This window comes from Meles meles, chromosome 9 (genome assembly GCF_922984935.1).
Source record: "Meles meles chromosome 9, mMelMel3.1 paternal haplotype, whole genome shotgun sequence".
Taxonomy (NCBI): domain Eukaryota; kingdom Metazoa; phylum Chordata; class Mammalia; order Carnivora; family Mustelidae; genus Meles; species Meles meles.
The window spans coordinates 110,472,903-110,495,268 of record NC_060074.1 but is presented as its reverse complement, the minus strand read 5'-3'; positions in this window follow the sequence as shown (position 1 = coordinate 110,495,268).

The following is a 22,366-nucleotide window of genomic DNA, read 5'->3' as shown; positions in this document are numbered from 1 at the left end:
GTTCAAGTCGTTTATTCATTTTCTATTAGACAAAGATCTGCTCAAGGATGGGCACTAGGTCATGTCCAATTTTTAATCTCTAGTGCAAGCCACAGTGCCTATAGCTGACACACAGCCTGTATTAATTGACAGTGGATTATAACAGATAGTTTCTTCCATCTTTTGCCATTTAATGAGAGGTTGTTTGTGTGTTTGTTTGTTCATTTGTTTTGAGTATAGTTGACACGCAATATTAATTAGTACTTTTTAATTATGTTTTAAGGTTATCTTTGAATTTCTCAACAGTGTGGATCTTCTCTCTCCAGCTAAACAAAGTGCTACATTTTTTTTTAATTTAAAGATTTTATTTATTTATTTATTTGTCAGAGAGAGAGAGAGAGAGAGAGCACAAGCAGGAAGTGTGGCAGGCAGAGACAGAGAGAGAAGCAAGCTCCTCGCTGAGCAAGGAGCCCAACGCAGTACTCAATCCCAGGACCCTGGGATCATGACCTGAGTCGAAGGCACTGACTTAACTGATTGAGTCACCCAGCTGTCCCCAAAGTGCTACTTTTAAAAGCATAACTATCATATCATTTTTATTATTAAATCACCATGCACTTAATGAGAGCCTTCTTGACACCAGAAACTACTAGAAGCTAGAGCCACAGAGGGTGAGGGACATGAGAGACTTTTACGTTTGTTGGAGGTTACATACAATGTTGTTTATAAAGTACTAATAAGCTAGAGGCATTGATAGATTCTATAATTATTTTTAAAAATAATTAAGCAGTGGCTGTCTTCATACAAAATATGGATAAACTTTCTACATACTTACTACCTCCACTGTTAGTGCTCAGTCCAAACCATCTTTGCCTGACGTGTTCTTCTAAATGCCAGAAATGCCTTTTCCCCCGGCTCAAGCACATCCTCTAAATTAGTTTGTCACTGGATGTGCTCATTTTGATATATTTTGAAATAACATGATGGATCTTGAAAGTAACACTCTGAATTGTTTACATAATTAAATTTGTGGCATCTGTTTCTTCTGCAAATATTGGGCTAACCTAAAACCCAAGCAGAAAGTAGAAATAAAGCAACTTCTGTTTGGAACTATTTTCCTTAAAAGCATCAATTAATAATTCATTTATTATATCAGAATGAAACTTGTTCCAATAAATTATTAATGAATAACTATATTTTGTCTTGATATGCAAAACCTGTCTCCAGCAATTATAAAATGTCACAGCCTGATTATAAGTTATAGTAAAAAGCCACATGGGGCTAAAGCTCCTATAGTAATATATATTTAGCTTTGCCATCTTTGGCAAACTTTTATTAAGCAGTTAATTTTATATGACAATATAAGAAAACACATAAGCTTGATGTCTGTGCTCTCAAGTGTTGTGTCCTAAAATAGTCCCTGGGATTTACTGTTACTTAGTAAACACTTTTTGAGCATCATGACACACACTGTACTAGAACTTCAATAAGAAACACAGATCCGATATTATGCCTCCATCAGAAAGGATGAATACCCAAATTTTGTATCAACATAGATGGAACAGGAGGAGATTGTGCTGAGTGAACTAAGTCAAGCAGAGAGAGTCAATTATCATATGGTTTCACTTACTTTTGGTGCATAAGGAATAACATGGAGGACATTAGGAGAAGGAAAGGAGAAGTGAATTGGATTGGGGAAAGTTGAAAGAGGAGATGAAGCATGAAGAGACTGTGGACTCTGAGAAACAAACTGAGGGTTTTGGAAGGGAGGTGAGTGGGATGTTGGGTGAGCCTGGTGGTGGGTATTATGGAGGGTACATATTGCATGGAGCACTGGGTGTGGTGCATAAACAGTGGATGCTGGAAAACTGAAAAGAAAGAAAATAAAATGAAAAAAAAAAAAAAGAAAGAAAGAAAGAAAAAGAAACACAGATCTGTCTTTGAGTCTCCCTCAATCCACTAGAGGGAAATAAAGAATGCTTAGTATACAACAGGATCATGTGACCACAGTTGATCTCACTGCCTTCCTAGCCCTGCCTATTTGGGTAGTTTTTTTTCTCTCTCTGGGAGCAGGAAAAGCCCAGATGACTCCTCTGTGCTGAGACTGTGATATTTGCCATACCTCATGCATTTCATCGACTTCCCCTCTTAGCTGTGGTTTTCCATAAGGAAATAATAATCACTAAGTAGAATAAGTCAGGAAATAAGACCATTCCACTTATTTTCATCAGCCTGCCAACTCATGGCAGGCACAGCAAGGATCTTCTAACTATTCAGAACCATCTAGATCTATTGAACTAACCCCTCCAAACTCAACTCTTGACCCTCTCCCCACCCCAAAGGAAGCAAACTAGCTGGAACTTCACCCCACAGGCTGTTCCCTTTGTTTGCATGTGGCTTTATATTCTATACTCTCTTCCCTCCCCACACCCCAGAGGATTAAATGTATAAATACTGTGGAGTAAAAAGTGATAAAATCTAACTTTTAAGAAGTAAAGCTTAAGATTTCCATGCTTCTATCAGATGATATCTGGGAAGAAATCCAGGTAGAGTTCTGACACACAAAGGCTCAGGGTACAGTGAAGTAATCTGTAGACCAGCAGCAGCATGGGGGGAAGGCATGGGGCCAAGTAAGCCCAGAATGTGTGCAAAGGAAGACCGTGGCTTGTTTGATTGGGGCATAGAGCATGTGGAGGGCAGTACAAGGTATCAAGATCAACAGCTGATTGGAGGCCAGAGGAAAGAGAGAGACAGCCTGAAAGACAGAGAGAAGATAGATAAATATAGAATGGATTTCACCAGTGAGGGGAAGGAGTAAAGATTTGCCTAAAATGAGAAGGTGCAAGGAAGTATCTTGAATAAGACTGCAGGGGGCAGATCTGAGCAGAAAGAGGAGTCAGAACAACAGGTGAAAAAGTGGCTCTGGAGAGGTCGCAAGGGAAGGGAAAGTGTGTGTTATAGTGACACATACAGGACTTGCAGGGACAAGTTTGTTCATTGTGCCAGGAAATTGGAATAAGCGAAACATAAAAACATACTTAAAAAAAAAAAAAGTTTTAGTTTAGAGACTAGCATTTGTTAATATTGACTCCTTGACTCTTCACAGTCAAACAAAGAGAATTAGACTTACATCCCTAAGAAAGAACATCACTTTCAGCATCTTCTCTCATGTCCAAGAGAGAAGTCAGGGGGAGATAGGCAAATCGTGTTTTAATAAGGGCCTTGCAAAACTGGGGACTGATTGGGACCAAGCAGTTAGATAACAGCTTTGGATTTCTGGGCACAAGGAAAGGTGTTAAAGAAAGTATTAATAAGCAAGCTGTTAGCCTTAAAGAATGAACTAAGGTATTGATTAACACAGAAGCAGGAAAAATATTCTTTATCCCTGATTCTTGTTTCTAATTCTCACTGAACTTTAAATGGATGGTAGTCAAGTCAAGTCAATGGATGGTACCCTGAGGAGTTAGGGTTACACAGTGTTAAAAAGTAAACAGGCTGAACTTCTGTATGTTGAAAGGATACTGAGCTTAAAGAGTTAAGAAAGCATGCTCTCCATGGCTGATTTTATTTCTAGTCCCCATCTGTTAATTTTGGATGCTCCCTCATGTGTCTCTTTCCCTCTGAAGTGATGCAAAGATGGTTTCCAATGTGTTGATGGTAGGAGTGGTTTCACTTCAATAAGGACCTAGTCTGCCTTCCCTATGATGGAAAAGAGCCACAGGAAGCAAATGCCATGTCTACTTCCTCATCAATATCAGCCTCAGGGTTCCCCAAAGCCCCAGCCTTTACACATTTATCTCTTCCTGTTCTGTGTCAATTTCAACAGTGGGGAATGCCCTGGGGCTGGAATAGACACAAGATCCAAATGAATCAATGTCCTATAAACCAAGTGCTATGCCTTCAAGCAAGGCAGAGCAATTATTACCCAACACGGGTGCCCCTGCTGGTTCTCAAGGACAAGTAGGAGAAGTGAATCCATCACAGCCCTGCCATTTAAGATGCATTTTAAACTGCAGTGGCTCTTCTGCACAGGCATCATTCATTTGTGCTCAGTGTCATTCTTCAGCATTCGTTCCAAACTGGCAATTTGCACAAGGGAAACAAAGAAAAAACACTGGGCTAGCGAGTTTAAAATTGAAACATATAGGGATGAGATTGCTCTTCAGGGGGGAAAGAAAAGCTTTGGTGTGAGAGCATCAAATGGGCATTTTATTTAACTATAAATCCTTCACCCCACCCTAGGATTGTTAATTACAATGTGTGTATGTGTTTATACATGTCCTTACATGTGTGCATTTCTACAATAGATGTAAAGAAGTCTAAGTTTGGTACCCTGTCAGACATTTAATGAGTCTCTGTTAAGGAATATGGAGGAGAAATGTAAGTATATCCTCAAGATCCCATTCTAATGGGGGAGACAGAAATAAACAACAGTTTTAATGTTAGTGATCAAGTTAGCAGGAATGATGGACAAAGGGAGTGCAGGAGCATAAAGGAGGATGTTTGACACATCCGGCAGGAGTGCTCAGGGAAGATTTCCTGTCTGCTAGGTATGCCTGAACTAAGTTTAAAAGAACAAGAGTGCAAAGCAGCACCAGGGAAGAGCATTCAGAACACAAAGAATCGTGTGTTTAGAGAGAGCATTGCATTTGGTGAGGTGTAATGGCTCATCTTGTGTTAAACACAAGGTCTGAGAAGGATAAGAAAGGAGAGATGAAAACAAAGATGGAGGAAGGGCCAAATGCTGGTGGACCTTTAGCCAAGCTATGACAAAGGGTTGGACCCCATGCTGGTTCCAGAAGAACCATAAAGGAGTTTTATGGAATAGGGTCTCCTATCATTCATCTATAGCTCCATTGAAGTGAAGTTCTAGAGAGAGTTGATTCTTTTAGTACTGAAAAGCATTTTATGGCAAGATTTCTTAAAAAAAAAAATTCTTAACAAATAATTTGGCCCCAAAATATTTGATCTCCTTTTTTTTTAAAGATTTTATTTATTTATTTGACAGAGAGAGATCACAAGTAGATAAAGAGGCAGGCAGAGAGAGAGAGAGGGAAGCAGGCCCCCCGCTGAGCAGATAGTCTGATGCGGGACTCGATCCCAGGACCCCGAGATCATGACCTGAGCCAAAGGCAGCGGCTTAACCCACTGAGCCACCCAGGTGCCCCGATCTCCTTTTTATTTGAACTCTAACTATTCTGTTAGTGCTTTTTCTATGTTGTCTACTTACTATTTTGAGTTTGCATTTTGCTTTTTCCCCACTAGAGTATAAGCTTCTTGCAGGTATAATTTCTTGATTTTTATTTTTGTTTCATCTCTTTCTTCATTTGTTTTTGCTCTTTTCATCACAGGTTACAGTTGAGATTTTTCACATCAGAAGTGCTGATGATCATATATTCCAGAAATGACAACTGCAAAAATCAGAAAATATGGCCAACACACCTGGCTTGATGACTGATTTCCTTAATCTACTCCCCGACAAGTGGAGCTCTGGAAACCAGTTTCAAGGAACCTGGCTGTTCAGTGAGGAGGAATGTTGCAAGTTCTCAGAATATGGAGCAGGAGGGTGAGAAAGACCTGAAGAGTGCTCAGAGCTGTATTGAATTGAGCTCTAAAGAGACAGTCCTTGTGAAGCATCCATTTGAAGAGCTGGTCAAAAAGAATTGGAATGACACCCAGGATAACAAGATAGAAATAAGATATAAAGGAGGCCATCTGGTTGAAAATATAAAGTTAAAGTCATAGCGCAAAGGTGTTAGAAGTTAATAGAATTTAATGTTTCTATTTTGGTCTGAACTGAAAGATGACTCAGACATCAAAGACCCACAGAGATTAAGAAATTAAGACCACAAAAATCTAGATGCAAGTTTAGGTATACGTACGTGTCATGCCACAAAGGGATGGTGAAAAGACTGTGATTATGTTTTACAAGACCACCTGCGGACCATCATGGGTCACAGAGAGGGGAAAGAGCCATATTTTGCACCAAAATACCTAAGACTAAAGATGTTGGAATGGGCAATGCCTATCACCTACATATAAAATGCCTAAGTTCTCTCTCTTTTTCTTTTCCCCAAAATACAACTTAGAGAGTACAATTAGATTTAGAAACTTGATTAAATATTATATAGAGCAAAACCAAATAAGCTTTGATTGAGATTCTGAGGATGAGACACATAATATATATATATATTTTTTTTGGGGGGATGGGCACTGATTTTAAAGACATACAATAGAGTCACCAGTCAAAGATTCATGATATTAAGAATGATGAACAAGGCAGTGTCATTTTCCATGATGGATAGCAGGGATGTAGAACCATGGTATTTGGACTCAGGACTCAAGTGAGTCAGGACTCACTTAGTCATTAAAGTTGTGGCAGGGAATTTTCACCACTGTTAACTCAGTTATGTTGGCAGAATGGCATGAGGAAATTCTTTGCTATGGGCTGAAGTTGCTGTGGTGGCTGCCAGAGGGATTTTGGCTTATTAACCAAGAGCAAGTCAGACTTCTATGCAGCCATGTTCTGTGTATATGAGGATCCTCTGTGAACCTTAATTTGTCCCCTTGACAGTAGTACATTTCCAAGGTAGACCAATCAAGTGCAGACACATATGAATGTTCCAAGGCTGAGACTCCAGGTCCTCAAATATTCTGAAGAAAATAAAATATTAAAAACCATGGGATCACACTTAGAAAATTCAGGAAAGTATAAAGCAGGAAAAATCACAATCACCATTCAGACAATGTTCTTTGAATGTTAGGAAAATTTTCTTTCAACCTATGTATGTTTCTGTATGTGTGTGAAGAGATATATACTTAAGTATGTATGTTATTAAGTTAGGATTTTGCCACTATTTTGATCAAAAATTATCTTTTAGTGAATGTCCTTTGTATTTATGGAGAAAAATAGGTATGACAGTATTTGATCGGTGTTGTGATAGAGGTGAACAGGGCGCTACCACAGTAGGTGAGATATTATCAAATCTGCCTGGTTGAAAGGGTCAGTGGAAGAAGAGATGAGGCCTACTTAGAACTCCAGTGGATTAGGCTGGGAGCAAGATGGGGGAGGAGTAGGAGACCTAAATTTCTTCAGGTCCCAGGAATTCAGCTAGAGAGTTATCAAACCATTCTGAATACCTACAAACTCAACAAGAGATCAAAGAAAAGAATAGCAACAATTCTATGAACAGAAAGCAACCACTTTCTGAAAGGTAGGACATGAGGAGAAGTGAGCCAAGGTGATATATGGGAAGATAAACCAAGGGTGCAGGGAGATTTTGTCAGCCAGCTCCCAGCAAGTGATGGAGCAGTGGAGCACAAAATCAGAATTTTTAGAAGTCTACTCCATGGAGGGATGTCACTCCAATGGTTAAGCGGCAGTGGAACCCTCACTGGGACAGTGTGTTCTCAGGAACATTGGGGTCACAGAATGACCAGGGGTCCCTGAGAGCAGCAGAGCTCCCAGGTATTGGAGCAGGGAAGCCAGGTACAAAGACAGAGACAAGGAGTGGGCTCTCAGCTCGAGGTTTCCATAAATCCTTATCTGAGGCTCAGTTAAGCCCCTATTCTTTGAGCAGAGACCCCACAAGGGCAGATCCAGGGAGACTCACCTTCCTCCACAGGTAGGAGTGGCACAGAAGCCTGCTGCAGGAATTTGCTGGGTTTGGAGACTCCGAACAGGCCGTGTGCCAGAGAGAGAAATGCTCAGTCACAGGCCAAGTGAGCTTGGAGTGTGGTCAGAGGCCAGGAAGACAGGAGTGATTGACAGCTTTTCTCTGAGGACTCTCTGAAGAGGGGGCCCCAAGCTTTTGGCTTCTCAAGGGCTGGAGATTGGGAGGCCTCCATGTTCATTCTCATCCTCCAAAGCTGTACGGAAGGCTTTCAGGGAACAAAAGCTACCAAGAGCAAACCAGAGTTAGAACCCAAACTCTTCTACCAAGAGAAAACCCGAAAGCTTTCAAGGAACAAAAGCTACTAAGAGCAAAACTGAGCCCTGGAAAGGGCAGTGCAGTTCCACTTCAGGCAAAGACCTTTAAGAATCACTGCAACAGGTCCCTTCCCCAGAATATCAGCAAGAATATACAACCAAAACCAGGTTTAGCAATCAATGTGAACACAAAACTCTAGGGTGAGGGAAATACAGCACATAGAAATCACATGGCTTTTCCCCATGATTCTTTAGTCAGTCAAAGTTTTTTTTTTTTTTTAATTTCCTTTATTTAAAAAAAAAAAAAAAAAACTTTCCTATTTTAGCCATAACTTTATCAATACCATTTTTAAAATCTTTTTTAATTTTCATTTTTGTAGTCCTATACTATCCCTTCATTGTATTTAACCTTATTTTTGGTATACATATAAGTTTTTCTTTTCTTAAAATTTTGGTATACATATTTTTTCTAATAGACCAAAGTATACCTTAAATCTAGTGTATAGTTTGTTCTAATCTCCTGCAAGATTACACTCTCTCCTTTCTTTTTAATATTCTTTCTTTTTTCAACCAACTTATCAATTCCTTTTTAAAAAATCATTTTTAATTTTCATCTTCACAGTCATATCCCATCCTTTCATTTTATCTACTCTTATTTTTGTACATATATGTAAGTTTTTATTTCTTTAAAATTTTGGGAGGCAGTTTCTTCTAATAGACCAAAATATACCCAAAGTCAGATATATATATATATAGATAGATAGATAGATAGATAGATATAGATATATAATTTTTTTTCCCTTTCTTTCCCCCTCTGGTTTTAGGTCTCTTCTGATTTGTTTAGTGTATATTTTTCTGGGGTCATTGTTAACCTTTTAGCATTTTGTTCTCTCATTAATTTATTTATTTTTCTCTGGGCAAAATAACAACATGGAAAAACTCATCCCCCCAAAAAAGAACAAGAGGCAGTACCCACTGCCTGGGACCTAATCAATAGGGACTTTAGTAAGATGTTGGACCTAATGTTCAGTTCAAAATGACAATTATAAAGATACTAGTTGGGCTTGAAAAAAGCATAGAAGATTCTAGAGAATGCCTTTATAGAAAGATAAAAGAACTAAAATCTACCTAACTTGAAATAAAGAAAGCTATTAATGAAGCCCAGTAAAAAATGGAGGCTCTTACTGCTAGGATAAATGAGGCAAAAGAGAGAATCAGTGATATAGAAGACAAAATGATGGAGAATAAAGAAACTGAGAAAAAAGAGAGATAAACAACTACTGAGTAATGAGGGGAGAGTCCCAGGTATAAGTGATACCATCAGATGAAACAATGTTAGAATAATTGGGATCCCAGAAGAAGAAGAAAGAGAAAGAGAGGCAGAAGGTATATTGGAGCAAATTATCGTGGAGAACTTCCCTAATCTGGGGAAGGAAACAGGCATCAAAATGCAAGAGGCACAGAGAAGCCACCTCAAAATAAAAAAAAAAAAAAAAAAAAATAGGTCCACACCCCATCATCTAATAGTAAAATTTGCAAGTCTCAGAGACAAAGAGAAAATCCTGAAAGCAGCTTGGGACAAGAGGTCTGTAAGTTACAACAGTAGGAGTATTAGATTGGCAGTAGACCTATATACAGAAACCTGGCAGGCCAGAAAGGAGTAGCATGATATATTCAGAACACTAAATGAGAAAAATATGCAGCCAAGAATACTATATCCAGCTATGCTGTTCTTGGAAAAAAGAGAGAGAGAGAAATAAAAAGCTTCCAGAACAAACAAAAACTAAAAAGATTTGCAAACACCAAACCAGCCCCAAAGTAATATTGAAAGGGGTCCTCTAAGCAAAGAGAGTGCCTAAAAATAGTAGAAAGGAACAGAGACAATATACAGTACCAGTTACCTAATAGACAATACAATGGCACGTCATATATTTCAATAACAATCTTAAATGTAAATGAGTCAAATGTCCCAATCAAATGACACAAGGTATCAGAATGGATTAAAACCAAACCAAACCAAACCAAACCAAACCAAAACAAAAAAACAAACACCCATCGATATGATGTCTTCAAGAGACTCATTTTAGACCCAAAGACACCTCTAGATTTAACGTGAAGGGGTAGAAAACAATTTACCATTCTAATAAACATCAAAAGAAAGCTGGGATGGTTGGGGCACCTGGGTGGCTCAGTGGGTTAAAGCCTCTGCCTTAGGCTCAGGTCATGATCCCAGGATCGTGAGATCAAGCCCCACATTGGGCTCTCTGCTCAGCGGGGACCCTGCTTCCCTTCCTCTCTCTCTGCCTGCCTCTCTGCCTACTTGTGATCTCTGTCGGTCAAATAAATAAATAAAATCTTTAAAAAAAAAAAAAAAAGAAGAAAGCTGGGATGGCAATTCTTATATCAGAAAAATTAGATTTTAAACCAAAGACTATAATAAGAGATGAGGAAGGACACTATATCATACTTAAAGGGTCTGTATGACAAGAAGATCTAATAATTTTATGTATATATGCTCCTAACAGGGGAACAGCCAATATATAAACAAATTAATAGCAAAATCAAAGAAACACATTGACAAAAATACAGTAATAATAGGGAACTTGAATCCCCCCTTGCTGAAATGGATAAATCATCTAAGCGAAAGATCAAGAAGGAAATAAAGGCTTTAAATGACACACTGGACCAGATGGACATCACAGATATATTCATAACATTCCATCCCAAAACAACAAAATACACATTCTTCTCTAGTGCACATGGAACATTTTCCAGAACAGATCATATCCTGGGTCACAAATCAGGACTCATCTGGTACCAGAAGACTGAGATCATTCCCTGCATATTTTCAGACCACAGTGTCCTGAAACTAGAACTCATCCACAAGGGGAAAGTTGGAAAGAACTGAAATACATGGAGGCTAGAGAGTATCCTACTAAAGAACAAATGGGTCAAGCAGGAAATTAAAGAAGAATTTAAAAATTCATGGAAACAAGTGAAAATGAAAAGACAACTGTTCAAAATCTTTGGGCAGCAAAGGTGGTGGAAAGTATATAGCCATACACGCCTTTCTCAAGAAACAAGAAAGGTCTCAAATATACAACTTAACCCTACACCTAAAGGAGCTGGAGAAAGAACAGCAAAGAAAGCCTAAACCTAGCAGGAGAAGAGAAACAGTAAAGATCAGAGCAGAAATCAATGAAATAGAAACCAAAAGATCAGTTGAACAGATCAATGAAACAGGGCACTGGTTCTTTGAAATAATAAGATTGATAAATCCCTGGTCAGACTTACTAAAAGAAAAGAGAAAGGACCCATATTAATAAAATCATGAATGAAAGAGGAGAGATCACAACCAACACCAAAGAAATACAAACAATTATAAGAAACATCTGAGCAAATAAGTACCAGCAAATTGACAATCTGGAAGAAATGGATGCATTCCTAGAGAGGTGTGAACTGCCAAAACTGAACCAGGTAGAAATAGAAAACTTGAAGAGACCCATAACCAGTTAGGAAATTGAAGCAGTAATCAAAAATCTCCCCCCTAAAAAATCCCACAAAATCCCAGGGTCAGATGACTTCCCAGGGGAATCTTACCAAACATTTAAAGAATTAATACCTATTCCCCTGAAAATGTCCCCAAAAATAGAAATGGAAGGAAAACTTCCAAACTCATTTTTGAGGCTGGATTTACCTTGATCCCAAGACCAGACAAAGATCCCATCAAAAAGGATAATTACAGACCAATACCCCTGATGAACATGGAGCAAAAACTCTCACTAAAATACTCACCAACAAGATCCTACAATACATTAAAATGATTATTCACCACAACCAAGTGGGATTTATTCCTGGGCTGCAAGATTGGTTCAACATCCACAAATCAATCAATGTGATATGATACATTAGTAAAAGAAAGGAAAAGAACCATGTTATACTCTCAATAAATGCTGAAAAAGCATTTGATGAAGTACAGCATTCTTTCTTGATGAAAACTCTTCAAAGTGTAGGAAAAGAGGGTACATACCTCAATATAATCAAAGCCATCTATGAAAAACCCACAATGAATATAATTATCAGTGGGGAAAAACTGAGAAAATATCCCCTAAGGTCAGGAACACAGCAGGGGTGTCCACTATCACTATTGTTATTCAACATAGTACCAGAAGTGCTAGCCTCAGCAATCAGACAACAGAAAAGAAATAAAAGACATCTGAATTGTCAAAGAAGACATCAAACTCTCATTCTTTGAAGATGATATGATATTTTATCTGGAAATCCCAAAAGACTGCACTCCAAAACTGGTAGAACTCATACATGAATTCAGTAATATATCAGGATATAAAATCAATGCACAGAAATCAGTTGCATTTCTATACACCAACAACAAGACAGAAGAAAGAAAAAATTAAGGAGTTGATCCCATTTACAATTGCACTCAAATCCTTATGATACCTAAGAATAAATCTAACCAAAGAGGCAAAGAATCTGTACTCAGAAAACTATAGAATACTTAAGAAAGAAATTGAAGAAGACACAAAGAAATGGAAAAACATTCCATGCTCATGGAAGAAATATTGTGAAAATGTTTATGCTACCTAAAGCAATCTACATCTTTAAGGCAATCCCTATCAAAATACCATCAACTTTTTTCAAAGAAATGGAATAAATAATCCTAAAATTTACATGGAACCCGAAAGGACCCAGAATAGCCAGAGGAATGCTGAAAAAGAAAACCAAAGCTGGCGGCATCACAATTCCAGACTTCAAGCTCTATTACAAAGATGTCATCATCAAGACAGTACGGTACCAGCATAAAAACAATCACATAGATCAATGGAACAGAATAGAGAGCTCAGAAATGGACCCTCAACTCTATGGTCAACTAATCTTTGACAAAAAGACAGTCTCTTCAAAAAATGGTCTTGGGAAAATTGGACAGCCACATGCAGAAATATGAAACTGGACCATTTCCTTACACTAAATAGACTCAAAGTGGATGAAAAACCTAAATGTGAGGCAGGGATCCATTAAACCCTTGAGGAGAACACAGGCAGCAACCTCTTCAACCTTAGCTGCAGCAACTTCTTCCTAGAAACATCTCCAAAGGCAAGGGAAGCAAGGGCAAAAATGAGGTATTCAGACTTCATCAAGATAAAAATCTTTGGCACAGCAAAGGAAATAGTCAACAGAACCAAAAGACAATGACAGAATGGGAGAAGATATTTGCAAATGACATATCACATAAAGGGCTATTATACAAAATCTATAAAGAATGTATCAAACTCAACACCCAAAGAACAAATAATCCAATCAGAAAACATGAACAGACATTTTGGCAAAGAAGACATCCAAATGGCCAACAGACCATAAAAAGTACTCAACATCTGTTGGCATTAGGGAAATCAAAACCACAATGAGATACCACCTCACACCAGTCAGAATGGCTAAAATTAACAAGTCAGGAAATGACAGGTGCTGGCGAGGATGCAGAGAAAAAGAAACCCTCCTACACTGTTGATGGGAATGCAACCTGGTGCAGCCATTCTAGAAAATAGTATGGAGGTTCCTCAAAAAGTTGAAGATAGAGTTACTCTACCACCCAGCAATTGGACTACTTGGTATTTAATTTAAAGATACAAATGTAGTGATCTGAAAAGGCAGATGCACCCCAAATTTTATAGATGCAATGTCCACAATAGCCAAATTATGGAAAAAGCCTAGATGTCCATCAACTGATAAAGAAAATGTAGTACATACATACAATGGAATATTATGCAGCCATCAAAAACCTCACAAAACCTTGTCATTTACAATGACGTGGATGGAACTAGAGGTTGTTATGCTAAGTGAAATAAGTCAGAGAATGTCAGTTATCTATGATCTCATTAATATGAGGACTTTGAGAAACAAGGCAGAGGATCATAGGGGAAGGGAGGAAAAAATGAAATAAGGAAACCAGAGAGGGAGCAAACCATAAGAGACTCTTAATCTCAGGAAATAAACTGAGGGTTGCTGGAGGGGAGAGGGTGGGTGGGGAGGGATGCAGTGGCAGGGTGATGGACATTGGGGCAGGTGTGTGCTATGGTGAGTGCTGTGAATTGTGTAAGACTAATGAATCACAGACCTGTACCCCTGAAACAAATAATATATTATATGTTAATTTAAAAATTAAAAAAAAATAAAGACAATTACCATATTAAGAATAATTCTAATAGATTACTGAGAATTGTTTAGGTTTAAAGTAGGGGGAGTACAGAGAATATGAACTGAGAGACTAAGCTGCCCAGAATTACAAAGCTTATAGCATGTTAGAGAAACTGCAAATGGTTTGGTATGACTGGAGGCTAGTATTTGCAGTGGATATTAAGAACCGGTATGTGAATTAAAGAGAAATCTGTTAAGTGGAGTTCAGATATCCCTGTTTATTCCATATTTTGTGAAATCTGTAGAGAATCAACATTAACAATCCTTAAAATTCAAAATTAGGGAAGAAGGAGTTGTCAGTGGAAATAGAACAACAAGAACTTCCAAAAAACCCTTTGTTCCATGAAAGCAATAAGAAACTGGAAAAACAATTGTCAGAATAGTTTTTTAAAGATTTTATTTATTTATTTATTTATTTATTTATTTATTTTGAGAGAAAGAGAGTGAAAACAAGTGAGGGGGCAAGGTGCAGCAGGAGAAGGCGAACATACTGTCCACTGAGCAAGGAGCCTGATGCAGGCTGATCCCAGGACTCTGAGATCATGATCTGAGATGAAGGAAGATATTTAACTGACTGAACCACCCAGGCTCCCCTTGTCAGAATAATTTTTAAGAGGTCTGAAAGTTAATCAATATCTTTCAGTAATCTGGAGCATATTTATTTTTAAAAAAGGGCTGAATCTCAGTAATAACTGTATGGAATTTTAACCTGTGCTATTTCTAGCCCTCATATCCTGTCCTACAGTAGCCTTAAAAGCTAACAGTCAACAATCATGGCAAAAGCAGGAGAAAGGCACCGACTGAAAGGGGCAGAATGGAACTGGTGTTTCTTCAGTGCTCCATCTCCAAGAATTGCCATTATTGCCCTATCTGACAGTCCTGTGAAAAGCCTCATTCTCAAGGCTATTTTCATTTGTCCTAACTTGGAGATCCCCCAGTGTGAACAGCCTTTTTCCTAAGGAATTTGTTTAAAAAAATAAGTAGCAATTGTTTAACATTATAGCTGCCTTAGGCAGTGGATGACAGTTTGAACAAACATTAGCTACCCAAAAAGCTTAAATATAAAAGTTGTGGAATGAGATATGCATAAAGAGCTTTAAAAATGTTTGACATGTTCCTCAGAATGGATAAGGACAAGTGTAGGCATAGGATTATACACCTGCCCAGGGCTATGAACATGATTAGAAGACACCTGATGATGCCATAAGCTCCCACTTTTGCTGACCTTGAGGCTCTACACAAATAAGAAGTAAAGGATAAGGCAGAATTGTCAAATGCCTGATTTACTGTTTAAGGGGTGCCGCCACCCTCACACATACAGCCTATGGACAAAGACTGGGAGACTTGTTAACTCCAGGCATTTAAGGAAATTTTTATCTAATCTTTAGCTAAGATAACCAAGCAGAAACTTCACAGAATTTGTTCAGAAAAGCCACTAAACAAGGGGTGCCTTAGTGGCTCAGTCAGCTGAGTCCAGACTCTTGATGTCAGCTAAGGTCATGATCCCAGGGTCCTGAGATTTATCCCTGCATTCTGCTCCAATCTGGGCACAGAAACTGTTTGGGATTCTCTCTCTTCCTTTCTGTCTGTCTCTCCCTAAGTTCACACACACACACACTCTCTCTCTCAAATAAATAAGGTCTTTAAAAAAGAAAAAAAAAAAAAAAGAAAAGAAAATCACGAAATAAGCAATAATACTAGCAGCAACAATAAAACCTGAGTGGGGAAGAGAATTTGATTTCCAAAGTTGCCACAATATATTATTTGAAATGTCCTGTATTCAACAAAAGAAATAAAGAAAAAAAAAGTATGTTGTGTACTAAAAAAAATAAAGAAAGAAACTTGTGCATTGTACATTTTAAATTGGTGATTTGTATGGTCCATGTAAAAGAAAAATAAAATAGTTATCAATAAAAACTACTCTTTAGGAAGTCCAGACATTGGAATTACAAGAAAAAGATTTGAAGTCATAATTTTAAGTGTATGCAAATAAAGGAATCTATGTAAAAACAATAATCTTATATATATGATATATGCATATGTGAATATACATGATCAATTACATGAATTAAAATCTTAAATCCTACAAATAACACCTCTTGGCAGATTCCATTTTCCTCATTTTACTAAAGAAAAAATATTAAGTGACATGCCTGCGCCTCTCCCTACAGGTGCCATAGTAAGGATTCAAATCCTGTTCAACTGGCCCTATAGTCAGATCTTTTTGCACTGCTCTGTGCTAACTGGACCCTTTTGTCATTTCTCTATGAGAGCTGAAACAAGACGGCAGAGCATTGCTTTGTTTGACCCCAGCAGGGAACATACAGATTGGGTGACTCAAACTTTTTGCCATTATGTTCATGAACTCAAATGGCCACAAAGGTGCCACTCATATTAATTTTAGCATTAGAACTATTTTTGCAAGTAGAGTACTTTAAAAATATGGAATCTATGAATAATGAAGACTGATTGTAATTTGTGTGATAATAGTACAAAAACGCTGGAAGAAATATAACTATACAGGAACAAAACATTTATATATGATTGAAATTATGTTAGTGTTCACTCAAACTAGATTATTATAAATTAAGATGTTAATTTTAACCCCCAGGGCAACAACTAAGAAAATAATTAAACAACAACATCAAATTAAAGAATGACAGGGTAATTAAAATAACGCAATAGGTACTGCTATTTAACATGAGAAAAGACAGCAATACCAGAGAAATAACAACAGACAAGACATCAGACACACAGAAAACAAATAGCCAGCCAAGTGGCAGATGTAAATCTTAGTCAGTAAATGCAAATACATTAATCATCCCAAAAATTGATTGAAAAAGAAAACAAAACTTGATCTAAACAATATGCTGTCTACAGATAAATGCACTGTAAATAGAAATAGAAGGAAAATGAAATGAGGGAAGAGATATAGTCCATAAACTATAAATAAAGGAGAGTAGAATGACTATAAAAATTAAAAAAAAATCACCTCAAGATGAAACTTACTATTAGAGACAAAGAATGATATTTATAGTGATACACCTGTAAATATTCAAGAAGATATAACAATGCAAATATATATGTGCCTAAAAGGAAAGCCCAGAAAGACTTGAAAGAAAAACAGACAGAATTGGAGAACTAGACAATTCGAAAATTACAGTTGCAGACTTCAAAACCCCACTTTCATTAATGATCATGTTTTAGGAGAACAGAGATGAATGAGTTATAAACACTCCTTTCATCCCATGAGCTTCTTCTCATCCATCCAGGCCCTGCTGCAGGCAGCACTTGGACAAGGTTTGGCCTGACTCTGGCATTAGACTTCCGCATGCAACCATTCAACTTTTCTCTTAACTCATAGTAATTTTGGCTCTCATAATCAGGCATGTTTTTTTCTTTGTCTTTCTCAATCAAGAGAATGAACTGCACGAATAAGGAAAGGTTGTTTTTGAGCATATGCTCTGGTATAAGTGTATGTGCTCAAAACTGTTTGAAGAATGCAATGAATATTCATTAATTATTATGCAGTTGGCATCAAAAGGTGAGATTGGCTGAGTTACATAAAGATCAACACAAATTTGAAGGGATTATACTGCTAAAAAGTTTGAAAACAACTCAGGAAATATTCATTAACTTCTAGGGCTTTCTCGTTAATGATATGACCTTTATAAATATAACAGGCTGATTAATAAAAGGTAAACAAACTTTCTATTTTCCAGAAATTGTTGGTATGAACTTTATTGCAGTTTCCCTCATCTGAGATTGAAGTTTTGTTTTTACTGTTCCATGTGAGGTTTCTACTGCTGTGACATCAGAAATTAATAATTAAGGATGTAGGAAAAAGCTAGTTATCCTTTCCTTCCTGGGTGAAAATTTACAAAGTTTTGGTTTCAAAAGCAACAAAGATTACAATGTCAGATGGATACAAGAAATGTCACAGAGAAACAAGTAGAAAGATTGATAGAAAATTTCTGTTGTCCTCTTCATCAAACTTCCTGATGTGTGTGTGTGTGTGTGTGTGTGTGTGTGTGTGTGTAAAACCCAATGACAGAAACAATTTTCTATCTAACAGGATTTAAGTGATAAAATAATAATAAATTCTATGCATTTGAAACAGCCACAGAGATTAAAAACATGTTTTCTCAAGTAATAGTAAGTTGAATATAGATGAATAAAATTTCCTTCCCTTCCCCCCACCCCAAGACATATTTTCTCCTTTCTGTTGTTTATGAGAACTGTAATTCTTCTCTTAGATCAGTTATTCGAGACATTTTCAGTAGAATCTAGTTTGCGGAAGGGAACTTGAGTGCTTTCTATACAGGGAAGAGCTTCAGTTACATTGTAGATGGATGGGGAGAAGGGAAGGTGAGGTAGTTAACATTGTATTCATCTGCCAATCATAGTTAATCATTGTGGTTTGGGTGTAGTATTAGAACTCTGAACTGCTTTTCAATGAAGACTCCTAGGACTTCATCCTTATTCTTCATAGACAGGTTTCATTTTGGGGTGTATGTATGTGTACATGCATGTTTGCATGCACACATTGCATGTATTCTATACCATACCATGATTGTTTTAGAATGTTTGGAACTATGTGGGTAAGAGATAAAATAGGTGAAGTTTCTGAATATTTGATAATTGCAGTGTTTTAATGAAAAACAAGACAAATTTTATTCATTCATTCATTCATTCATTTGTAATTTATTAGGTAATTATTTTTATGGCAGACTTTTCTCTTACAAGAAAAGATTTTGGTACAAGAGTGTTATACAAAATAATACATTCCACTTAGTAGATATTTAAAAAATAAATGGCCAAATAATCTATTTCATATATTTACCTACCTTTCAGAGAGCCTAAATAGTATGATATTTGGTGAACTACCAATTATTTTTGTACTTTTTACCATATATACTAAAGAGGGATATTTATAGCTGGCTTGGCAATTAAAGAAAAGGGTCTTTCTCATTTGTGTGCTGATATAAATCTAAAGTAATTTAAAGCTTCTGGCATTAGGAAAATAGTTTGTAAAACTGTGAATTTTATGTTGAATATCCAAAAGTTGAAGCAGCAGACTATATCCCATACCCCCAAGATATATAATCTCTTCATTAGATCCCCAGGAAGAGAAATAAAGCACTATTTAAAGCCAATTTATTCATATTAACTTTGTTTTATATATTTTCTTTTCTTTTCTTTTTCTTTTTTGTATTTTCTTAATAAACAAATATTAAAAGGAATTTGGGCAACACAACTTATATGCTAAAAAATACCCATAAATTTTCATGTTTGCAAAGGCTAGGAAATCCATTTTTTTCTGTTCATTTACTAGAGGCATAACCTACTTGAGAAAAGTCCAGAGGAGGGGAATAAAACAAAAGTGAAGCAGTCCAAGGGGCTGGCCACTGGATCCAGACAGGAAAACATGTCCATCCAGTTTGACTGTGTTTTGATGCTGAGTCCACTTTATGCAAGTAAATGAGGGTTGCTAGAAGAAACCAACTAATGCATGAGTAAGACTAATTATTTATTTAGGTAACCTCAAACTGAGGTGAGAAAAATGAAATCAGTGAAATGTGGTATCTAACTGTACTCTCTTATACGAAGGACTGTGCAGCATCGAACACAAAACCAGTATTGCTAGAAGAGGGAAGTGGTTTATAAACAATTTATGGATATTTCTTTTTTTTAAGATTTCATTTATTTATTTGACACACACAGAGAGACAGTGAGAGAGGGAACACAAGCTGGGGGAGTGGGAGAGGGAGAAGCAGGCTCCCCACTGAGCAGGAAGCCAGACATGGAGCTTCAGAGCCAAAGGCAGAAGTTTAACGACTGAGCCTCGCAGGCATCCCAATTTATGGATATTTCTGAATACTGTTTTGTTAATTTGGGCATGGGTCTAAGCCCTTGCGTTACAGAGAAGAAAAATATACTGTGATGCTGACATGTGGCATGGGATGAGGCAAGGTATTAAACACATTCAAGAACACATTCCTTATTGGATTGAATATTAGCATTTTCACTATCATCATTAGATACAATCAAACATCTATTAAAGTCGTTTGTACTGGGCATTATACAGAAAGACCTTATTCCCTGTTCCAGAAATACTGTTGTAAAGAAACTAGTTGACTTTTGACCTTTGTTATAACCTGTCCAAATATTTTGTAATGAAGAGGTTTTTTTGTTTGTTTGATTTTTAAAGTATGACCTGCCTTGACATCGCAGAACATAGCTGGAAGTGCTTTGACTGGAATGTACAGTCCAAGACAGGTGTCCAGTAGTATTGACTATGGAGGCTAAGTGAGGCTGGTAGATGAGTCTTCTAAGTCAGGGTGGGGAGGCTGGTGAGTAGGGTCAGACACTAGAGTGAACAGGTCAGTGCCTGTACTTACCAATGTCACCCAGAAACAATAGATCCAGAATAAGGAATGAGATTCATTGTCAAGAGAAAGACATGAAAATAATGTTGGGATATACTTGAAATAATATTTATACTGAATCTGTAGGATAAAGAAAGCACAAAAATGAGAGCAGAAAATGCTGTACAGGGGTGCCTGGGTGGCTCAGTGGGTTAAAGCCTCTGCCTTCAGCTCAGGTCATGATCCCAGGGTCCTGGGATCGAGCCCCACATCGGGCTCTCTGCTCCATGGGGAGCCTGCTTCCTCCTCTCTCTCTGCCTGCCTCTCTGCCTAGTTGTGATTTCTCTCTGTCAAATAAATAAAATATTAAAAAAAAAAAGAAAATGCTATACAGGTGAACATCATTGAGCAAAAGGGAAAGATGGGAAACTGGATGTTTTGGGGAATAAGGCAAAATTGGAGAATGAGGGAAAACAAAGGTAAAGAACCTTGGATTAGGCTGCCTATGTGAGTTGAGATTGGGGTTTGGCCAAGTTAGTGAAGCCAAGAAACTGAACACAGTCTGCATCCTATCTATCTTGTTTCATTATATTTTCCATCTTTCTAGACACTGTTTTCTGGGTGTGCCAAGCAACCAATGCCACTGCCTACTCATTCTTTGGTATACTCCATATCCTACTCATCACCCCATTCTGCACTGAGGCATTCTAGAATGCTCCAGAGTCAGAGTCAGCCTACCTCCCAGTCCTCAAGAGGAAGTTTGTTTGTTTGTAAGATTCATTTCCTTATTTGAGAGAGAGAGAGAATACAAGCAAGAAGGGCAGAGGGAGAGGGAGAAAGAATCTCAAGTGGTCTCCAAGCTGAATGTGGAGCCTGATGTGGGACTCCATCTCACTACTCTGAGATCAGGGCCTTGAAATCATGACCTAAGCCCAAACCAAGTCTTGGATGCTTAACCAACTGCACCACCCAGGTGCCCCCTCCAAGTGGAAGTTTTAATAACTGTTCCTGACAGCTGCATAAGTGGGATTGCATATCTAAGGGGAAGGGAAGTAAGCAAAAACAAATCTATTTATGGAATAAAGTTAAATTGTATTATAGGATGAAAAATGACCCATGTTATCACGGAGGTGTCACTTTATTCCCTAGGTGTAGGAAATTAGGGATCTTTAATGCAAAAGCAAAGGGTAGAATCAGTTCTAATGAGAAACAGTTTGTATACGATCATCCTAGGCTTCTCATACATTTTTGTGTACTCGAATCACCTGGGCTCTGTGACAATCCATATATATACATGTATTTTTTTTAAGTAGGTTTGAGATGCAGAATGTGTTTCCAGCACATTCTCAGAAGGTAGTAAAGCTGCTGATCTCCACACCACATTGAGAATAGAGGGACTCTTCACTTGTATCTACAAGGCAGGGACTATTCTATTCAACTCTGTATCCATGATGCTGAGCTCAGTGCCTACAACCTAGTAAGTACTCAGTGAATGTCGTTGAGTAGCAGTAGTACTTAAGCTTATCTGTTTTTTTTTTTTCTTTTTAAATATACTGCAAAGATAATAGAGGCTGTGAGTGCAGGGATTAAAGAAGGCAGAAAAGAAGAAAAATAAGAAGTGAAGGAAGAAAGAGATCCAGGGTAAATCTGTAGAAACATGGGTACGTCATCAATTAATTTGGAAAAGGGGGATAATATGAGGGCCAGATGAGGAGACAAAGGGAAGACACACACACACACACACACACACACACACGCGTGTGTATGTGTGTGCCTATGAAAGAAGGCCATCACAAAAGGACACATATATAATATTATTCCATTTATATGAGATTTTTAGAGCAGATCAATCTATACAGATGGGAAGCAGATTAGTGGT